At 34.9% G+C, this 23,287-nt stretch overlaps 1 long non-coding RNA gene across 1 annotated transcript in view; it reads left to right on the top strand.

The window, feature by feature from the left end:
* LOC308355989 overlaps nt 1-19,388 on the top strand; it is a 66,987-nt gene extending 47,599 nt beyond the window's left edge. Inside the window, exons 3-5 of the long non-coding RNA XR_013968030.1 lie at nt 15,915-15,962; nt 16,874-16,981; nt 18,547-19,388. This is a non-coding gene — a long non-coding RNA (uncharacterized lncRNA). The remainder of the gene's footprint in view (nt 1-15,914; nt 15,963-16,873; nt 16,982-18,546) is intronic.
* Nucleotides 19,389-23,287: the final 3,899 nt, after the last annotated feature.

Here is a 23,287-nt window from a genome sequence, read left to right on the forward strand (position 1 = left end):
GCTTTTACACATCATTTATGTTTTGCAGGGGTTGGGTAATATGCCAGTGATGTGCTTTTCACTGTCGAGCAATCCATCTACTACACAAAAGAGGCACGGGTGCACCGTCCAGCAGGGGGCGACTTCTGTCATCTGCCATATGTATTGAGCTCTGGGGGAGATAAAGAAGAATGCACAGGACACTGCTCTCAGGGAGGTTGCACTCTAGAGTCTGTACTAGTAATATGCCACCAATGGGCAACAACAAAAGCTAGGCAAAGACTTTTTCACAGTAACCCCTCCATTCGTCCCCACACTGGGACAGGCAACAAAAGAAGCCTCCGTTGCTCCTGAATACAAACCACTCTCTGAAATAGTTAGAAGAACAGCATTAATGAAGAGTTCAGTTACAAGCTTTGGTTGTGATTTTGTTTGCTTGTGGATGGGTGTTTTGTAGAAAAGCCTGAGGCATTTAAATTGTCCTTTGAGCATGACCTGCACTAGAAATAGTGCTGAATAAGCTTTTTTCTTTTTCTCTCATTTTTAAAATGACTTAATTTTCTAAAAATAAACTGTCAGAAAGTTGACTTTTAGAATTTTGTTATGTCATTATAGAACAAAATTATCAAGGAAGAAAAAATAAATACTATTTGTGCATATGACATTTCACTTTTAAACTATTTCCAACCTGACTTTGGTAGTTTATTATCAAAATTTTAGCAGATAGTAGGATTTGACAGAATAAAAATATGATTTTTGGCCTTTAAATATACTACTTCAATCATCCCCAAAATTTCACCTTGAAAAGAAACTGGAAATAGTTCTTATGTGTGAGACCAGAGAAAAGAAACAAATGATGTTTACATAATATTAGAATCAATCTTGGCAAAAATATTCTTAACTTGGGATCTGTTTTTTAAAATTACCTCTCATTTTTTAAAATTAAAAGAATCAAAATGTGAATGCTTAAGACCTAAGGTTTAATGGATTCTGGAAACTATCACTGGCATCCTGTAGTCTAAAAACAATATTTGTTTTTGACACGAATTTACAGTGAGCTATCACGACAACGTGCAAATCACAATGAGTGATTCTTACTGTCGGATTTTCCAAAGAACAAGACATAATGGATCTATTATGAACATCTCCCAGATTATGTTCCCCTTAAAATGTAATATATATACGTAGAATTTAAAGCTAAAAAAGTGTTAACTATCACAGGTTTTCAATAATTAAGAGACTTGCTCAGGAGAGAATTCACTGTGAATTCACTGATTTTGCAAATGATTTTATTACATGAATTTTATTACAAATTACTAGCTCGTGAGGTTTCTCACAGAGGTCAAACATATGTTTATGTTCTGCTGAGTCTTAAAAGCAAAATATGTCCTTATTCTTTAAGAAACATGTATAAAAGAAGAGAAGAAAACGACAGTGTTCTTAATTCCTGAGATACAAATGCCAGCAAACACATCAAGACATTTGGAATTAGAGTCTAGTCACTTTAAATCCAGATGTGTGTATTTTGAGCACATTTTTTTGAGCACTACATAGTCATAAAGTAACCTAAAATAACAATGAAAGAAAACTAAGCTCTGCTGATAAAATACACTTTACTTTTTATGTGGCGTTAACAAAATGACTTAGATGGAAAATGAAATCTGTCTTAGCTTAAGACAGAAGCACAAAGACATTTCCCTTCTGGACAACAGACTTTGGCATTGAAAGATCAAAGGAACAATTTTATCTGCATTGTGACTACAGACCAAAAAATTTTACAGTATTCCTGTCTCCATGCTAGAGCTTATGTGTCTTTAATGGCATTTAAATTATAGCCCTTCTGCAGTCAAGTAGTCAAAACACCACGTCATCTGATGAGACACCATATTATAATCTGTCAGTATGTCTCATTTAAAAATTCTCCTATACTGTACTTGCCCTCATTTTTCTCTTTTGCTGGAAAAATGGAGCAAATTGTTTTTTAAACTGGGTTTATGAGTTGACCTAATCAAGCTAGACAAAAGACATACTTTGGTTTATACTATTTTAACTTAATTAATTTAAACCAATTTGTATATTTTTCCCCCCTTTTTATTGTGATAACCCCTTTCCACATTTTTTTGCTTGTTTGTTTTTAGGGTTTTAATCTTCCTTAGATATGAAATGATACATGGTTTATTATAGACAAATATTAAGTGAAATTCAAGACTGTGTGTCCATTAAAGAATAATAGCTAAAATATTTTGTTCTTGAAGCAAAGTATTTTATGTTAAGCTAATATATAATAGAGGGATTATTATATATAAATGGAAGGAGCTGTTCTCTGCATTTTTGTGTATCACACAATATAGATGGTGTTTCAAATGTCAATGGAGAAACAAGTTTTGAATGTGTTCCTTTAAAGCAATGTTTATTGTAGTGATTTACCAATCAAAACTTTCTGAAAATGAGTATTTCACTTAGAATGGCCTTGCAGATGGGAAAATAAGATGTTACATTTTTTACAGAAACAGTTTTTTTTCTCAAAAATATAAAAATTTTGGGATGCCTAGGTGGCTTAGTCAATTAAGCAGCTGCCTTCAGCTCAGGTCATGATCCCAGGGTTCTGGAATTGAGCACCACATTGGGCTCCCTGCTCAGCAGAGAGCCTACTTCTCCCTCTCCCTCTGCCTGCCACTCTGCCTACTTGTGTGCATGCTCTCTCTCTGTCTCTGTCAAATAAATAAATAAAATCTTTAAAATATATATATATGTATATATATATATTTTAAGAATTTTATTAAAAAGATATCAGCAAGAATATGTAATCAATTATCTTATACCTTAACACTATCCAGTATTACCTATATTTATAAATGGTTATAACAGATATTTTAAAAAGCAAAATTTATTTTGTCTAAAAGCATGTCAGATTAGTAACTGACGGATAACTTTGTTTCCATGTTTCAAAAATATATCATAGGAATTTCATGAACTTTCAACTAGACTTACCTAAGTTTTTAAAATAATATTTTTAGGGGCGCCTGGGTGGCTCAGTGGGTTAAAGCCTCTGCCTTCGGCTCAGGTCATGATCCCAGGGTCCTGGGGTCAAGCCCTGCATCGGGCTCTCTGCTCAGCAGGTAGCCTGCTTCCTCCTCTCTCTGCCTGCCTCTCTGACTACTTGTAATCTGTCTGTCAAATAAATAAATAACAATCTTTAAAAAAATTAAAATAAAATAAAATTTTTAAATCAAATTAAGTTTGAGAAACAAGATGCTTGTTGCAATAAGTGAGTGACTTTAACGTCACCATGGGAGGCTTTTTTTTTTTTTTTAAGATTTTATTTGCCAGAGAGAGAGAGAGAGTACACACAAGCAGGCAGAGAGGCAGGCAGAGGCAGCGAGAGAAGCAGGCTCCTTGCCGAGCAAGGAGCCCGATGCAGGACTCGATCCCAAGACCCTGGGATCGTGACCTGAGCCAAAGGCAGTGGCTTAACCAACTGAGCCACCCAGGCATCCCTTTTTTTAATCAAAGTGACACTCACTACCTTAGGTCAGCTTCAACCGAAAATATTTATATTAGATTATGTCCATCTGTTTTGGAAAGAGCCAACCATTACAAGTAAATTGATTCTTAATTTTCAAACAATTTTAAACAAATTTTATTCCTAATAATTTTGTGTAGAAAAATCATAGTAGAGCATGCTGTGCACTACATATTGTGTAGGAATGATGGGAATCACCAGACATACAGTAGGTTTGAGAAGTTAGATCTTTTTCCCAATCTAGATGTGCCAGGGATTGTTCAACATATTTTACTTATCTGAGGAACTGCAGAAGATATTTACTGAGCTTGGGACAATTTAATATATCACTTTTTCATGGAATCAGGATTGGATGTCTCTATACTTAGTTAATATTTGACAAGAAATCATGACAAATATTTAATTTTCAGAATTTGATGTAGCTAAGTGGGGCCTTATAGTGCAATATTTTGATTTAGGATATGTAATTTTTTCTTAGGTAACCAAAAAAAAAAAATAGTGATTTTTAGGGTTGAAAGAATAGAGTAGAATAAAAAAATTCTCCATGTATGAAAAATAGTTGACTTTATATCCCCACTCTCTTCCATCCTAAAACCCAAGATATATCCTAGAATTATTTCTGGGAGTCTATTATTTGTTAAATACAAAAAATTATATGCAATGCAATGAATACTTATAAATCTCCTATCCAGTTTAAGAATTAGAACAGTAGAATTAGAATTAAGAATTAGAACGTATAGAAAGTGTTGCTTCTCCCCTTTCTCCTTTTTTTGCCAGAATTTATAGTTACTCAGTCCATTACATATGAAGTTGTGCAAAGTGTGTACTTTACAAATGCACAAGATGTATACTTTCATATCCAGCTGGGCCTGATACGAATGATGTCCTTTGAAGCGTGCAGTGTAACTTACACAGATTTTCACAATGGCTCTGCCACTTTTGAGATTTATTTTGGGATGATCGTTTTATGTATGTATGATAGTTTTGCTTGTTCAGAGCTTTGAAAAAATGACAGCATTTTCTAATAGCCTTACTAGCACTAGCTTTTTTCACTAAATATGTTGCTAAGGGTCATGGACATTGTTGAGTATAATTATAAGTTTGCTTACTTCACCGCTATATAGTATTCAATTGTGCAAATACCCTCAATTTATTTTTCTATTCTCTTCTTTGACATTTGAGTTATTGTCTGCTTTACAGTTAAACATGCTGTTGCTATAAATATCCTTGCATATGTCCTTTGGTACACATGGAAGAGAAATGTTCTAATGGACTAGAATAGGAATTTTGGAGTCTAAAATCTTATGGATGGAATAAGGGTGTATGTGAAAAGTAAAATTTTAAAGATCTGATGAGGGTATATAAAAAATATTATGATACTCAGTTACATAAGACTTTCCTTAAAGGACCCAATTGTAAATACTTGCAGCATTTGTATGAGTACTATTTGTGTACAGACCTCAGTTCCATTTATAGGGAGCTATTTGGGTGGTTCTATAAAATGCCTGCCTTGCTAAATCAATCAATCATTCTAGTCCAAACCCATTAGCTAGAAGAAGAAGCAAACCCAAAAGCCATTTTGGTTATCGTAACATAGATTAAATGAATTTATTTTAAACTCAGAAAATGGGGATTAAAATGAGATGATTCAGCCGAAGCAAAAATGATCAATTTTACCCCCCTTTCCACATCCCGTTCAGATTATTTTTGGACATACTGAATACACACCAAACACAAGATCGTGATTACGATTCTAAGGAGGCAGGAAAATGTACTGACAATTATTAGATAGGAAGATTTTTTTTTTATGATGTAAAAGATATGTATAACCTAAAACGTAGACCATTTTTAGTGTACAGTTCAGTGGCATCAAATACATTAAAATCATTGTACAGTCATCACCACCATTCATCTCTGGAACATTTTTTCATCTTCCTAAACCGAAACTCTATGTCCATTTAGCAATAACTCTGCATTCCATCCTTCCCTGCTCTAGTCCTGGAAACCACCATTCTACCTTCTGTCTCTATGAACCTGACTACTCTAGGTACCCCAAGTGGAATCATATGGTGTTTGTCCTCTTGGGATTGGCTTATTTTACTTAGCATCTTCAAGGTTCATCAATGCTGTCACAAAAGTTCCTCATCTTTTATGGGTGAATAATATTCCCTTGTATGTATATACCACTTTTCGTTAATTCCTTTGTCTATTGATGGACAGTGGGTTGCTTCCACTCTTTAGTTATTATCAATAGTGTTGCAATGAACAAGGGTGTACAAGCGTCTGTTTGAGTCGCTGCTTTCTCTTTTGTTTAGGTATGAAGATTCTTTTTTTTAAAGATTTTATTTATTTATTTGACAGACAGAGACCACAAGTAGGCAGAGAGGCAGAGAGGGGGAAGCAGGATCCCTGCTGAGCAGAGAGCCCGATGCGGGGCTCGATCCCAGGACCCTGAGATCATGACCTGAGCCGAAGGCAGAGGCTTAACCCACTGAGCCACCCAGGCGCCCCTAGGTATGAAGATTTTTAAGAACTCCTATAAGTCAGTCTCCCAAGCAGCTACTCCCCTAGGTGTCAAAAGAAAACCTAAAAATACTTTCTAAAGATTGATAGAAGGAGGAAGAATAGAGACGATATACTTTTCATACTTTTTCTTTTACGACGTTCCTGTTTTATTTGAATGCACTCATTTCTTTCAGTAACTATAATTAGATTGATATACTATCCTATTTGTTATTCTCTAACTTAAATAATATGTAATTGCTTCAGAATTTTAACTTTAGATGTAAAGTTTTAATTTAAAGAACACATTTGAGAAGTACAATTTTTTTCTCACACTACTTCCATTAATAATAGGTTATGTTTACGTGGAATATTAATCAGAAAAATACTTTCTTCTGCTTTATTAATATTTGCCAGCACTCACAATGGGTTGATTACCAGACAGTTGATAGAGAGATGGATAACTAGTCAGTCTGGCTCAACTTTCTTATACCCCTATTACAGAAGGGGAAACTGAGATTTTGAAAGGTTAAGTATATAAGGCCCTTCAGTTAGAAAGCGGCAGAAGCCCAAATTCAAACTTGGTCTTCCTGGTACCAAAACCCATTTTAACCATTATAGATTCTTTCCTCCCTTAGCTATGGTAATCCGCACCACAGCAACATGAAGTTGACTGGGAAGTTGAGAGCTATTCATTTTGTCTTGAGGAATGGAGTTCTGAGAGATTAAATCATTTGTTTAAGATTTCATAGCTGATAAGTGGTACATCAAAAACTTGGGTCTTCTGTTCCATTCTTTATACTCCTCCTCCACCCCATAACCTACGCAGCCATGACTGCCATTGGTTTTTGTTGAAGTTAACATATTATATCCCCAAAGTTAGAGTCTGAACTCTTAAGCATTCCATGCTCATGGACTGGAAGTACCGTAAATATATGTATTTTTTAAAAAATAGGCAAAGTATGCCACTTGTCCTATGTCATACTTCTTTTATCAACAGAATAAGCATCACATTTTAGATTTGTTGAGTTTAAAAATAGTTCTCCATCATCTGAACCTTAATCTCATTACTCTTAGGAAGAATTACTGTGAGAAATTTTCCTGAATATCAACTTAGAGTGCATTTGTGCTTCTGTAGTATTAAAAATACTTTGAAGCTTTGATGCAAATCATACTAATCCCGAGCTGATGTGACAGGAATTGTGCAGGTACTCCAGAACTGTATCCTTCAAAGGGTTCCCACCTAAGCTTGTCTTGACAGCTAATTGTGGATCACTAGCACCATGCAGTATCTTCCAATATGCTAGTTTTTTAATCCATAGAAAAATTCAGCAATCACTGCTAGAACTATTTGTTACCTAGCTGTCTTTGAATTTTAGTAAATACAGATGATATTTGTGCATTAACTTTTGGGGAAGAGGGTATCTCCTAAAGGTACTCATTATTTTTTGGATTAATCCAGTTCCATGTCAAAGAACTGAACTATAGTTTCCACACAACTCGAATGCAAATGAGTAAGTATAAATATCATGAATTTACCTTTTTTTTAAAATATAGCCTAAGAAAATGCACCCTCAAGTCACTTCATCGAAATATCTTTGCCCCTTTTATTGTAATGTCTTTTCAAAAAGAAGAGGGAGAAATGCATTATAAATGTTAAAATACGGAACTATATGAATGAAGTGCTTTTTAAAAATACAGACGCAAACCCTCTTAGGTTTCTATTAAGAAAACAGATATTACATCCTCTTATTACAAGTGTGTTTGTTCTCACCTCTCCCACTGCTGGGCTTGATTTCCACCTAGAGACATCTGTATGCCAATCCCAGTAGTGATGCCTGTGCTCTGGTAAGTCACAGCTCACATGACCCCTCTGTCCTGGAGAATGAATTATCAGGTAATCTCTACTTTTATCCAATTGATTTTACTTCCTTCACATTTCAATTTCATTAGCATAAAACAGAACAGTGCTTAATGATTACTTAAAACTAAACTCAAGGAAAGGAAAACAAATTTGTTGGTAAAAGATGGTTGGTAATAATATTAGAATAGTTTCAGATGCAAGCAAATAGTCTTCAAATATTTTTCACTAAAGAAAACTAGAAACATACCCATGTTTATACTTTTATTATAGACACTACTTTAAAAATGCAAACATTCTGAAATATTTGTATAACACAATTTCATTTCCAAAGGAGAATGGTTATTTGTCCTCGTTTTTCCCCATTTAAGTGAATAAACTTTGTTTTTCTTATGATAGATTAGCTAACTGAAGAGACTTTTTCCCCACACAAAGTATAAACAATTGTTTCCCAGACATCAACTTTGGAAAAAGCCTGCCATTGACAGCTGAAGTAGTCATGGATGTTTGGAAGAGTTGTGTTCTGATTCTCAGAAGATACCTTACCAGAGTCCATTTGTTTTCAAGTTTGTGAAGTGGCCCTTCTGCAGTGATACTTTCTCTGTCACTTCCAAATATTCCTGTACTAAGGTACACAAAGTGAGACCCAGAATGTTTTTTAAGACTCTGAATTGTTTGAAGGCAAGACATATTCTAAAATAATACATGGGGATCGATGAGTAAAAGAAGGTATTAACTAAAATAAAATAAAATAAAATATGGATGTATTCAATAAGGCAAAGAAAGAGAAATAATATGGAGAAATATAGGGGGGGTCTGTGGTTGTCTCTGCTTCAGAAATATGGGGGCTCTATTGGGAAGGGGAAAATAAAGTTTGAGATTGTCTATTAATTTACTTCTAAAAAACTCACTACTTAAAGCAAGGATATTATTTTTTAAAATATATATACATGTATGTTACTAAAATATAGATATATACATGATACACACACACATCAAAACCATCAGCGCAATAATTCCTTTGTTTCTTAGAAACAACCACTACGATACACATGAATTTTATTTTTTGAATGCAGTGTACTGGTAAACACTGTAGCAATTTCTAGAATTTGGTCACTCTTCTTTATGGTGGTAATTGGATTTGAATGTGTTAACTTGAATATTTAGACTTTAAAGGGGCTGGAATTTTCTAATATGATCAAAATCCAGAGTATCTACACTTTTTTTTTGCGTATGTGTTTTATATACATATATATATTTTTTTCCTTTTGACTTTTCTGTTCAAAAATGGATTTCTACTAAATTTTCTTAGGTGCATTTGACAAGCTATTGCTGAAAAATACTTATGACTTTTTTATTGGCCTATACTGTAGATGTACTAATGTGCTACTGGCCATGTGAATTATATACAACTCTAGGAGACAAACACAATCTCCAGTTACAAATGAAGGGCACACATGGGTTATCCAACATGTGAGTCATCAAGAAATGCAATACTGTGCAAAGACTGGTGACTCACACAGTCTGTAAAGCCAGCTTTTTGAGCTTTTCACACAAATGACTGTTGCAAAGCATAACAAGGAAGGAGGAAGAGGAGGTGGTAGGGAAAAGGAAGGGAGGGAAAAATAAGTGGTGGTTGGGGGGCTCTCTATAATCTGTTTTTATTATCCCTTACTTTCTTGACCAGTGAATCAACAACAGAAGGGAAACTTGCAACTCTTTTCTACAATGACCATTCTCACGTACCTAGTGCCAATTGAAAAATTCTAAAATTGATTATAATCGATTTAGAATTGTCCTTTAAGTCTTACACCCTATGCTCTGTGAAGTGACTTGAGGAGTAAGTTTCTATGTTGTTTATTTAATAATGTTGTCTTCCACTCTGTGGGAGCTACATGGGAGCACGGAGCACAGGCCTCACAGTTGACGACGACCTGGTGCAAGAAAGAAAGAAGGGAGAAAGGAAGGTCTTCCAATGTTATTTTAACATCTGTGAAATGTATTCACTTTTTAAAGCTCTGTCTCTTCCCTGTCCTCTTCATCTTGAAACAATTCATGTCAAAGAAAGCATCTTAGCACAAAAAACATTAATTCTTGCTCTAGCCTGTAATGTAGATGTACCGCTACCTATATGAAAAGTCAACAACAACCCTGGTGATTCTGTGTGGGAGCTGTTCATACACTCAATGACCCATCGAATAGTATCCAGACTCCTCACCACAGTGCTGAAAACTCTTCATAGTCTCACCTCAGAAACTAAGCCTCTTCCAACATCCTCTTTGCCTCTTTTCTCACCCTGTGTTCCAGCCATATCGGTCTAATAGTTGTATATTATTTCTCTGACACATGAATTGTTATGCCCCATTGCCTTCTCTTTAAAGCTCTTTCTTTACAGAGGATTGCCTCTGTATGTCCATTTTTCCTCACAGAAGATTTCTACTCATCTCGTAGTAGACAAGAATTGCTCAAAACTTTCCAGAGTATTTTCATGGACTTTGTATTTAGAGGAAAGAGAACATTAAAACAGAAAAGGATTTAGGGATTGTCTAGCCCAAACTTTCCATTTTGCATCTGAGGAAACTGAGGCACAGAGCGAGAATACTGCCCAAAGTCACACATGAATCAACGATGAGGCCAAGGCTAACTACCCATCCCTTGCTTTCTCTTCAGTGGTGATCACGTCTGCCTTCAATTCAGACAGTTCTGGAGTTAACCTTGGGAAATGTGTTAACATTTCTGAGTCTAAACCTAAAACTGGACATAAAAATAAGTAATCTAGAATAGTCTCTTTCCTTCCTTCTTCTCATAGTCTTTTGTGATTCCCAGTTCAGCCATTTAATCTACATACCATGTAGACTTCCTTACTTTCAGAAAGAACTGGGATATAGTAGCAGAAGGTAAGAGTTAGCACATAGACTACGGGGTTAGAATTTTTTGGTTCAAATCTTAATCTACCTGCGTGCTTTGGACAGGGCACTTAACTGCTTTGCCTCAGTTTTATTATTGGTAAACTGAGGATAATTAACTTATTAAATTCATTCACACATGCTTAGTCAGAACTTCCTGTTCTAGGCTTTGAGGATTTGGCAGTGAACCACACAGACAGAAGCTGTAATGGAAGTTCCATTCCAGAGGAGAGATAATCAACTGATAAACTATACCTCCCCTCCCCTTCCTCCAACCCCACAGGAAGTGCTCTTTCTTTTGCCCAGAAGTTTCCTTCCTGCAGCTGTCTAAAAGGCTAGCTTCCTCCCAGCATTCAGGTTCTTATAATCACCTTCACTGGGCACCTACTTTAAATTTCAGTCCCACCCTTGTCACAGTTCAATTCCCTTTTCTGCTCTATTTCTAAAAATAGTGATTGCTTATTGCTATCTAACACGCCATATGTTTTTATTAATTTGTCTAGTTTGTGTCGCATCTTCCTTACTCAAATGTAAACCCCATGAAGGCAGGGATGTTTGTCTGTTTTGTTTTCTGCTGTATCCAAAGAATCTAGGCCCACTTTATAGGCCTGGTATCTATCAGGTACTCATTTTCTATTTACTAAGTGACTGCATTAATATCTAGTGTAATGTCCTACGGTGATATTTGCAATTAAGCAAAATAAAATTAAACAAAATAAAATTAAACAAAATAAAACAGAATTAAGTGTGTAGAGAGAAAGATCTGACACTATTAGATTAAAGTGGTGAGGGAAGGCCTTACTAAGAAGGTGACCTTTGACTCGAAACGTGAATGCAGAGAGAAAAATAAGCCATGGGGATAACTGATGGTTGAATGTTCTAGATAGCGGGGACTGCCTGTGCAAAGGTCCTGGGGCTAATTCATATTTTACATGCTCTATTAATGGCAAGGAGACACAAGTGACTAGAGCAGAGTGTGTGAGAAGAGAGGTAAGAGAAAAAGTGAGAGAAACCATTCAGACCATTAGTATAAACCATGGTGAGGACTGTGGATTTGATAATAAGAGAGCCAATCAAATTGAGGTATACAGAGATGTCTAGAGAGTTGAAGTCAGATATCTGACATGTACACATATTCAATACAAGTTAGTTGCTGTATACCAGGGATTGAATCACAGTTACAAGTTACAAATGAAAGCAATGAAAAGAACAAATAAATGAACACTGACTTTCCTTCCCAATCTCTACCCTTTACGACAACAACAACAAAATGCACAGAAGGCAACTTAGGATAGAAAAGGACATGTGGAAAGTTTTACTGAAAAAAAATACATATACAAAGACTGGATATATATATAGTCTTATTTTTTAAAAGGCATATCACATGTAACAGTGACCCTCAGAACCTGAAGCATTTTAGTCGTAGTCTGTGTTATGGATTTTTCTGCACTTATTTTTACTCTTATCATATACAGCTGTATTTTATCAAATAATCAGTTAACGAAATGACAGTAGTTTCCTGTCACAGATTTGTTTATTCCAAACTACTGTTTGATCTCACAAACACACCAAAACATTACCAGCCAGACCATTTAGCCTCTTTAAAATGTCCCCCCTTGGAGGGAATGAGTTTTATTCTTGATAATGTCAGTCCAAATTCTGTATATGTTTATATTCATCCTAAAGCAAGAAAATATATGGTAACATTAAAGATTGTGCTTTACTCTATACCTTATTGATCAAGATTTTTTATTATTTTCTACCTTCAGCACAGTTTCTGGAATTTTCAATAAATATGACAACGTTTCTGAAGAGAAAAATTTCAAGTCACCTAGTAATTAATTCATTGTCAAAGTGGCAATAGATTCAGTGTAACACCGAAGCATGTTCTTTCAACCTTATCAGAGAAAAGAGAGAACTGCTTTCTTAAAAGACACAAAATAGGAGTCTTTGAGGGTTTTTAAAATTAAGGGCCATGTTTCTACTTTATTATTTAGTCCAATTCTTGTGTAATAGTGAGCATCTAATCCATTTAGCAGATTTTATTTGTCAAGCTAAAAAAGCATATGCTATATTTAGTTCCAGCAAAGGTTGTAGAAATCAGTTGAAAAAATTCACATAGAGTTGGTAGAACATGTAGGCTTTTAATTATTTTACTTGTCCAAAGGGCACACCAATTGGGCAGACTGCCTACTATACATTATAAATTAATTCCATTTGTCCTGAAAACTTGTTCATTATTTCAGTACTTTGAATTTTGGCTGCCCTAATTAATCTCTGTTTTACAATTCAGGCGCTTGAACCCCTGCAAAGGCTGCATTTTTCCAGCCTGTAATCACACTCTCAACAGACAGCCGAGCGCGGGGGACAATGGCTCCTTCACCCTCTCAGCTATACCTCGGCTTCCGTGGAGACAGACCTTCTGTCTCTGATTTATGTGCTGAGTCCTCCTTGAGGAGAAAGGCCTGAGTGGGGAAATGCACAGCCCTGAGGCAGATTACTTGCCTCAGTCTTTGGTCCCGTCACCCGAAGGCTGTCCCTTGAGCACTGATAGAGAGCCAAGAGGCACCTCGGAATAGTCCCTGGGAGATACGAAGCCACCCCACCATCAGCCTTTGCAGGTTACATCTGCTTTCTTTTCAATCCATGCACTGTGAAGGCTGCTGTACTCAGGGGTCTTGATGCTGCCCTTTCTCACCATGGCACGGGGGCCTGGAGCCAAGGGACACTGGTAGGCGCCCCCTGCCAACTCAGGCCTGGGCAGCGTAAAGGGTCACCATCTTGCCCTTCACTCTCAGAGTTCTGTTGCTACATGACTGCTCTTTTTGAATGAATGGAAAACTATTTTTAACTTCAGTTATTGTTCATTGAGAATGAAAAAAATATGTTTCATCTGACCTTTTCTGAGTATTTTCCATTTACTTCATATAATGATGCAGAGAAAGTCCTTACAATGAATTCTGTGTTCAGACAAACAAACAGACAAACAAACCCCGATTTACTTGTCACCTAGTTCTTCATTTATTTCTGGAAAATCTACTCCCTAAATCTTATCGAGGAATCATAGAGGAAAGCTAGCACATTGTTTTGCTTATTGATTCTTCTGGTAATTGTAGAGGTAAGAATGGGGCCGTGACTCTGTCACAGATAAGGACAGGGGTCCAGGATAGCTCCTGATGCCTGACGTTACAGAAGATTGCAGACCTCTGAAACGAGCTTTGTTCCTGCTCAGACAAGGCTTCAGATTTGTTTTTCTTATTTGTGTGGACTTCCCACTTCCTACTTCCTATTTTTCTAGATCTTTAGTATTAGTTTTATACTTTAAGAATTCAATTATCTATATTTTGGTATGTTTAGATTGGGTTGGGGGTAAAAGGCAAGAGACAAAGTCATAAATAGCAAAATTCAAACTAGTGTAGTAATTAATGCATAACCTAAACAACTGTATTAATAATACAGGTTGGTAAATGTCTCTTACAATGTATTTTTAAATTTAAACTATTTCTCATGTAGATTAGGTAAAAGTTGAGCTTTCTAATATTATTTTTGGAAAATCAATTCAGTCAATTCAATAATGAGAACGTATATTGAGAAAATTCTATTTTAAGGTCCGATGTATACTTCTGTAGGCAGTGCATTCTTTTGCTTGCAAGTTATGCTTTACCTTTCTTCATTTCAAATATTGAAAAATAAGGTGGCTATTTTTTTTTTAAAGATTTTATTTATTTATTTGACAGAGAGAAATCACAAGTAGGCAGAGAGGCAGGCAAAGAGACAGGGAGAAGCAGGCTGCCCGCTGAATAGAGAGCCCGATGCGGGGCTCCATCCCAGGACCCTGAGATCATGATCTAAGCCGAAGGCAGAGGCTTAACCTACTGAGCCACCCAGGCGCCCCAAGGTGGCTAATTTTGAAGAAGGAAGAGGAGGAGGTGGAGGAGGGGGGAGGCCGGGGGAGGGGGAGGGCGAAGACGAGGGAGAGGGGGAGAGGGAGGAGGAGGAAGGGAAGAAAAAGACAAAATATCCAGGGCTTTAAGAATTAGATAAAAAGTTTTTATTTATTGCAAAACAGAAAACATTCAACTTCTTGTCTCAAAGAAAAATAACAAAGCAAAAAATCTATTAAACGTCTTTGCTCTTCAAAAACAAAATGAATGGAAGTTTGCTTTATGACATTTTGAGATCAAACGTATTTCCTAGTGGCGTTTGGGGAGATGGGAGGGAAGGGTTGAGTGGAGAGATTGGCTGTCCATGTGGCACCAGTGTGAGGACACTAATGTGAAGAAACTGTGAAATTCTAGATTCTTACATGCATTTAAAAAAAAAAAAAAGGCAGAGAGGCACCCGGTGGCTCATTGGGTTAAAGCCTCTGCCTTCGACTCAGGTCATGATCTCAGGGTTCTGGGATCGAACCCCTCATCGGGCTCTCCACTCAGCAGGGAGCCTGCTTCCCCATCCCTCTCTCTCAGCCTGACTCCCTGCCTACTTGTGATCTCTGTCAAACAAATAAATAAAAAATCTTAAAAAAAAAAGTTTTTTTCCGTTTTCTTAAGATAAAGTTGTTGTTCAAGCATGCCAGTTAAAAAACTTCCCTTTTCTTCCCTCCTGCCTTCCTTCCTCTCCTTCTCTTTTTGCTTTTTGTGGTGCACTTACTAAGAAAAAAATGATGGTAGCTTTAGATGGAGAAATATTTTATTTATTTATATTTGAGGCTTTGACGCACGATTATTAAGTCAGCAATAGAAGTGGAGTGTTTGATTTTCATCTTTGTTTCTAGACATAAGAAAAAAATGGATTGTTCCTATTTGAAAGTTTGAAATTTAGGTTCCTGCAGGCTTTCCTTATGTTTGCAAGGTTTTGTGACAACTACCTGAACACAATCTACTGAGAATTCTGAAACAAACTTTATAAAGTCATAAAGTAAGAAAACTGGTGCAGCCTCCAAATTCAGCCTTATTCCTGTGGAAGGATATTTGAAAACAGCTCTGGCATACATTTTTGTGCACCAATCTCTGAAATTGTTAAAAATATAAAAAGAAAAGGAATGAGTACTGAGCAAATGTTTCATAGGGCGATGTACAAAAGCATGAAGATAAGTCAGCTTAGAGCAGATCACCAATCTTAATTCTTTCAAATATTCCTCCAGATGGAAATGTCCTGTTTCGCGTGGAATAATTGTAAAGACTCAACCTCAGTAAGTATAGAATTTTGAATAAAATATATTTTTCCTTTCTCACCCCCACCATCCAATAGACACACAAATTGTCCTAAAGAAGAAATGTCATGTTTTGGAAAATTATACTGTTTGTAAGTATGTAAATAAGTATGTAAATATGTAAATATACTGAATTTCAGGAGACATCTGTTACGAATTTCTCGGTGTGCTACATATATATATTTATTCCATTATTTTTTCTAAAGTATTCCAACTTTGTGATAATGGATGTACATCTAATTTTAAATTTTACTATCCACTCCAGTAAGATATCTTTAGAAACTATAGAAGCTTATGAAAATTGTACTTTCAATGTAATATTGGTTTTAACTGAAGTAAAAAGTTATATTTAAAGGCAATAGGAAAATTGAAGCCCTTGCCATTATTTCTGCCTTGTGCCTCAGGCTATGTCCCATAATAGAAGGGAAAGCTTATTTGTTGATATCTTTTGTCTCCAATAGATATTTTTATCTTTTTGATACTAATTTTGTATCCCCCCAAAAAAGATATTTCTCTGGAGTGCCTTCAAATGTTTCCCATATAGGATGGGAAAACTGTGGTAACTTAAAAGTGCTCTTTGAGAGATATTTCATGAAGCTAACGTTGCTTATTAGAGTTATAGTCTTGTAGTTTGTGTCCATAGAACTGTGAGTTTTTATGGTGGTTCTTAAATCAGTATAAATTAACAAAATTTTATATCATTCAGGTGACCGTAACAAAACTGAGCAGAGTGTAGAATTGAGAATGTGAAAGAAACTATTTTGAAATGAGCATTTAGGTCAAAAACTCTGTTTCATAAAAATATTTTTGTTACCCTAAAACAACAAAAAGAATTGAGGGGACTCTTTGAAAAGTCGTTGCCAAAATTATTTTTTTCCTTTTTTTGCCAGAAAATAAAAGCCGAAAATAGACTGAAGCATAATATATTTTTATAGCTCTCTCTCCAGAATGACAGAATTTTCTGTAAATCTCATTATGTAAAATATGCCTTCCCTGTGGTAAGTATGAGGTATGGGGAGAAACTAATTGGATTGCTCAGATTAGTCAATATGTCTGAAACTATTTTGGGGATGCTTAGCCTTTTGGGTAACTATATGGTATAATTTGTTGCTTTCTTGTGAGAGTTCTTCTTTTGAGCAACAAGCAGAAATCCAGCATAACATTAAGAAATGCAATTTTAGGCACAATACAAGGGCCACAGATGACCACAATGTGTATAGTCATCTCAAAGAGAATGAGGTACTGAAAAATTAAGAGTGATAGCATGACAGTGGAATGACTGCCAACTTTTTGGACATTGATGTAAGCTGAATTTAATAAAAGCAAAAGAGATGTTAGAGAAAGAAGACTCTAGAATAACTTATTTTGTGATTTTGTTAGGGTTTTTCTAATGGTATCTTCTGGGGAAAATACCTTCTAGCTGAAATGATTGTAATTAAAAAAATAAAATTGCAAAAGGCCAGAACATTTTTCCTTAAGAATATTATACTTGACAGTATCTTAACTATTAGTAAATATGTCCTTGTGTTTCTTTAAATCCGCTGTGGACTAAATATTCCACTTGCTGAGATTGTTTTATAAATATCAGTATTTATGTTGATTTGACTCTTTTTTTTTTTTTTTTTTGGATAAACATAGCCCAGTATACACATCTGAACTCCATTGGCTTCTTGGCGTTAATTGCCTCGGGAGGTGGCACCACAGGCCAGGGTATCTGCCATTGATCACATTTTGGGAATTGTCTTTAAATCCAACTCCATTTATTTTTAAATTCCATTTTAAATTCAATTAGCCAACCTGTAGTACATCATTATACTGAAAGAAGACAAATCTCTAGATCCTTTGAGGGTGGTTCAGTTTTCAAGAGTCGCTGGAAAACCCATGTTACAAAATTTGGTGCATAAAATTGTTGATTATTGATTCACGAGGACTGGAATAAAACAACAAATCTAATTTTCATTTGTGCTGAATGGAATACCTGAGAAGTTCATTTTGGATATTTGTTCTGAACACCCACCTAGAGGCAATACTAAAAAAGGAATGAGATGGGAAAATCATTTTTACTGGACCTCAAGGAGGGAACAGTATGTGGTTCATAAATTTGGATAGAGGGCATGAAACTCACTCCTAAAGATATGTTTGGGTAAGAACAGAAGTAGGTAAGGAAGAACTTTCATCTAACCAGCGCACATCACCGCCTCTCTATTCTCTTTTATATAGCTTTTTACCAAACAAAACTTGGGGACAGTTGAAGAATATAGTTTTGAATGGGTCCCCAAATTATTAGTTCCCACATGTCTTGTTCAATTGAGATAATATAGAAATGTTCTCAAAAATGAAAATGTCATAAGAAATATAAAATCTCTCAAGAGGTATTTTGGCGCCAGACACCTATTTATGATTGCAAGGGTTAAAAACATGATTATCTTTGTTCATGTCTTCTGAAAGAAAATACATGGTCCATTGCACAACAGAGTAAAATTCATAATCTAATAAGATGCTTTATTAAAGAAAAAAAGAATTATTTGTCTGTAATTTAACCCCGTGCATTGCTTTATGTCAGTCATTCGAATTGTGGCCAAGACCTCCGATGAGCATTGACGTGTTTGCACTTCCACACCAGAACCTCTGAAGATGATTAGCTTCTGTGATTTAGACTTAAGATTCCAGGCCATCCAGGTGTGTGGGACCCCAAAATGGAAGTTAGCTCTTTTTACACTGTTTTATATAAAGTCAGGAAAATGGGGGATAGATGGGACATTGACTGTGTCTGTTGAGCAGTTAGATGTAGACGTGTGCCAGAGAATTAAGGAGGAGACAACAAGAACACACTGAACACCTACCATGTTCAAGGAAATACATCAGTCCTCAGATGACGAAGAAACAATTCCTGACCTCAAGGATCTCACTGTCTAGTGGGGAGAATGGACAAGGAAAGAGAAGTATACAAAAAAGTACTTTCATGAAATTATTTGTGTATCTATTTTTCATTTTTAGAGTCCACAGAGAAACTATATATAATATTGACACTAGAATTCTATGTCTTCTTGGAGTACATGTTATTAATCTACTATATTTCCCTCTTCTCCCCTCATTTTAAAGTTCAACAGGCAACATTAAATGGCCTTTAAAAGTCTCAGAGTGTATACGGAACATTATGTTGTCTTCTTACACAATTAAAGATAATTCTTAGCTAATAATTATGCAACAAAAAAGTGTTAAAAATAGATGCTGAGTAATTACACAGAGAGAATTTGATAATGAGGTGAGGTGGGCAGTAACCATAAAATTCTGTCACTCTCTGATAGTTTGTCTCAAATTATCCAGCACTTTTAAGTCTCTGTGTCAATCGAGTATATAATTTAGTATTTTTTAGGAAATAAATATTTGTCTTTATTCTATGGCTATACGATATGTCTATTTGCACAATAATCATCATCACTTCCATAAGTTATTTAAGGCACTTGTGGGCATGTCTATCGTCTTATGCCTCAAATTCTTTGACATCTAAATATTTCCCCCCCAAATGTATGCTTTTGAGAACCTCTTGCTGAAGAAATGTAACAGTATTTGCATTTGTGTAATTTACTCATCGCTAGCATCATGGTTGGAATGTTGCAACTTCTTAACAGCTTTGAGGAAACACTAAAAACTAGTTTTAAGACAGGAAACTGGGAAGAGTAGTGTATTTAATTGGCATTTCAGAGGGGATATTTAAAAAAGCACCAAAATTGACTTTGATCCAAAATTATCTGATTCATGCCTTCACTGATTAAAAATTATAAGCTATAAAGCCACTTCATTATTTTTTTGTTGTTGTTAAAGATTTTATTTATTTATTTGACAGACAGAGATCACAAGTAGGCAGAGAGGCAGGCAGAGAGAGAGGAGGAAGCAGGCTCCCTGCTGAGCAGAGAGCCCGATGCAATGCGGGGCTCAATCCCAAGACTCTGGGATCATGACCTGAGCCGAAGGCAGAGGCTTTAACCCAATGAACCACCCAGGCACCCCTCTGTTATTAATAGTAAATAGTAACTAATTGTTAAAAAAAAGTTCCACAGATGTGTCATTATGTTAGTTTCCCTCAGTATTAGTCTCTAATAACCATTTATGATTAATACAGGAGAGAGGTTGCTCGTAAATTAAGTCCAAAAGGAATAATTTCAAAAAATCTAGTACAAATAATATCTATTTGCTGGGACTAAGAGTTTGCTAGCTGGATTAGTGGTGGGAGGGTGGTCTTTGCTGGGTTGCAAATATTAAATTCATAAAGATAGCTTAAATCAAATTACAGTTTCCCACTTTAACCTAAGAACATTAAAGATGGCGTACCTCCATGTCTGATAGACTTTCATATATTTCGTGGTACTTGTTGCAAATTTAAGCCATCCAATTTTCTGCAAATCTGTAAATATGAAAGGAAAGCAGCCAAACATGAAGATTTGAAGATTTGGATGGGAAGGAAACTTTCTTACTATGAAGTCATTTTCTTATTTCTGTCTCTCTCCCGATCTCAAAACATTTTAACATACAATAATTTCCATGTAACTTTTTTGGGGAGAATAAACAGTTATAAAGAATATAATTAGTCATATAAAATTGTTAGCATATCTGGATTATTGCTACACATTTAATAAGGAACATTCTTACATTGGTACAAACATAAAGTAACCTCTGAATGAGGTCTTTTGTCTTTCCTCTTTCCAATTATGATTTCAGTGATTGAGTTGCCACATGGTCTTATTGTTCAAGAAACAAACTGATCTATTAATATTTCTTAGAAGAGAAAAACACTGTGACATTTTTCACTAAATATTGGGTTTTGCCTGTTTTTTTTTTTTTTTTAAATGCAGAGTGGAGGAAATCTTAATAAAATCCTATAGGAATTATTCTCTTTGACTAAGAAAGATAAAAAATAGAATAAAAACTACACAAATCACAGAATCTTCAGTCTAGACAAGGCCATTTTTCAAATCAATGGATAAGTCCTTTAGACAATTAATCCAAATATGTCATATGGCATGTATTTGATGGATAACTTGTGCTACAGCATTTCGTTTTCATAAGGTTTATTGAGCAATATGATATTTAACTGTAATGGATTCTTGACTTGTGGCTGGAACCCTTTCTCAGCCTTGAAGTCACCTGTGGAGAGAACATAGCAGCCTGCTGGTTATCTTAGTAAAGTCCTTGCATGTCCAAGTTTGCTTAAGATTATTCATTCTTAAAGAGTGAATTCTTATACAGATGATTTTGATGGAGTAAAACAAAATCCATGTAATGCATATCTGAACTTAACATCAAAAATTTTTATAAACTTCCATATTTTCCAAATATAGTATTTTATATAATATTAGAACCATTAAAAAAAAACACCCTTTAATAGAGGAGCAGCTTTGTAGTTAAAATTGTCAAGTTCTGCTAATCTCATTAATTTTAAATTTCTATGTAGAATAGAAACCTAGAAAGGTATCATAGCTACTTTTATACCATAAATTCTCCTTTTTATTCTCTATTTTTAGTCTATTTATTTTAGTCTATTTATTATATTTTCTTTTTTAAATTTTTGTAGACCGTACTTTGTAATACATTTTTTGTTTATTCTTTTTCTTCCCCTTTCCACCACCCTAATCATTCAGACATTTTTTTACTACCAAGTCAGTGCTTACTAAAAGCTCATGGGAAATAAAATAGTATTATATACATTGTTTCACACAGATTGATGTAAAAAACATTTGGTATCCTGTTGATTGAAAGAACAGATGCCCGTATAATTTATGAAGCCAGAAATACCTTCACAATATCTTCCAAAAATAGTAAGGTATTTTAATAACATAGTTGTGGGGAATGAAGTCAAAAGCTTGGAAGAATTTAAATTGTAGACTGACTTTTGAATGGAACATAAACAATTTGAAAGATGTTATCAATATTCAAAAAATATTATTGTAATCATTCATGTGTAATGTAACATAATAAATCACAACTTAATATTTGATTGTTTCACATGAAAATTTTTTTTAAAAAGCATAGCTTTTTAAAAAAATTATGCATCTCTTATCTCCTCCACAGACAAATTTTAAGCAATCTATGTAAGCAAGGTCTGACTTTATTAAAAAACTGGTATGTTTTTTCTAGAAAAAAATACTTATTTTCTTTAATACATGTGTTACTCTTAATTTTTCACAATTAATTTACTTGTTTAAGAATATCAGCATAATAAGACAAGTTGTGTAACTGACATGATATGTTTACTGGGGCTTAATTCTCAAATTATTTTAAGTATCAGTCAACATGACTATTCTTTCCAAACTGAGGGATTAATCAACCATTCCTGCAAAGTCTCAGATCAAGGGCACTGTGTTTCCTTGCTAAAAATAAGCACAGCCAACTAGAGTTTGTGGAAGTCACAATGATTATACTATTGGCATGATGAATCTTCATTATGAAAAAAATAGTTTTTAGCTTCAGTTGTGACTTGAATTTTTCATTTTATTCAGCTCATTCCAAACTTCACACTAGCATTATGACTTATATATAAAAGGAGGTTTTATTCTAGTAAAAAAAATAATAATAATATTTTTTTGGTAAATTGGTTATTTACATGATTAATTATTCATAAAGGGATAGTTTATAAAAGCCCAATATAATTCAATTACAAAATATGCTTGTGGGTTTTGGAAAAATGTAACAAAGCATATATTTTCTTTTCTTTCTTTCTTTCTTTTTTTTTCTTTGCTTCAGGAAGAAGGTTAAATTTCAGAGCAAAGAAACACTGAAATATTTTCCAGTAGACAAACCTTTAAACATTAAAAACCATGAAGATTTGATGAATGTTTAAAAATACAATGATACTTAAACACTAATCTAATTCTATGCATAGTCAATTACGTACTTATTTGATTTAAAATAATTTGCGAATAACCTCAAAAACAAGAAACTATTTTAAAAGACGGAAAATTGTCCTAAATCCACTCTAGTCCCCACACTGTATTAATGGGGATTAAGACAGGGAGGCATTAGGTTAATCAAGGGCTCCTAACTTCGGAAGAGTTTAAGATTAATCGTAACTTTTAAAGTAGACATCAATCCTCTTTAAAACTGTCTGTCTTGGAAGAGCTCTCCCTGCCTGTCAGTCAGTACCACCTACCAGGTAAGGAAGAAACACAGCAGAGTGCTGATCTTACTGGGAACGTCACTGTCCTGTTTTTTGTTTCTGTTTTTTTCTATTTTTTTTTTCTTTTTTTAAGTGATATATCTCGAGGTTATTTAGAAAAGAAATCTAACATTTCTCTCTCTCTTCTTTT

Source organism: Martes martes, assembly GCF_963455335.1.
Source record: "Martes martes genome assembly, chromosome: 15".
NCBI lineage: Eukaryota > Metazoa > Chordata > Mammalia > Carnivora > Mustelidae > Martes > Martes martes.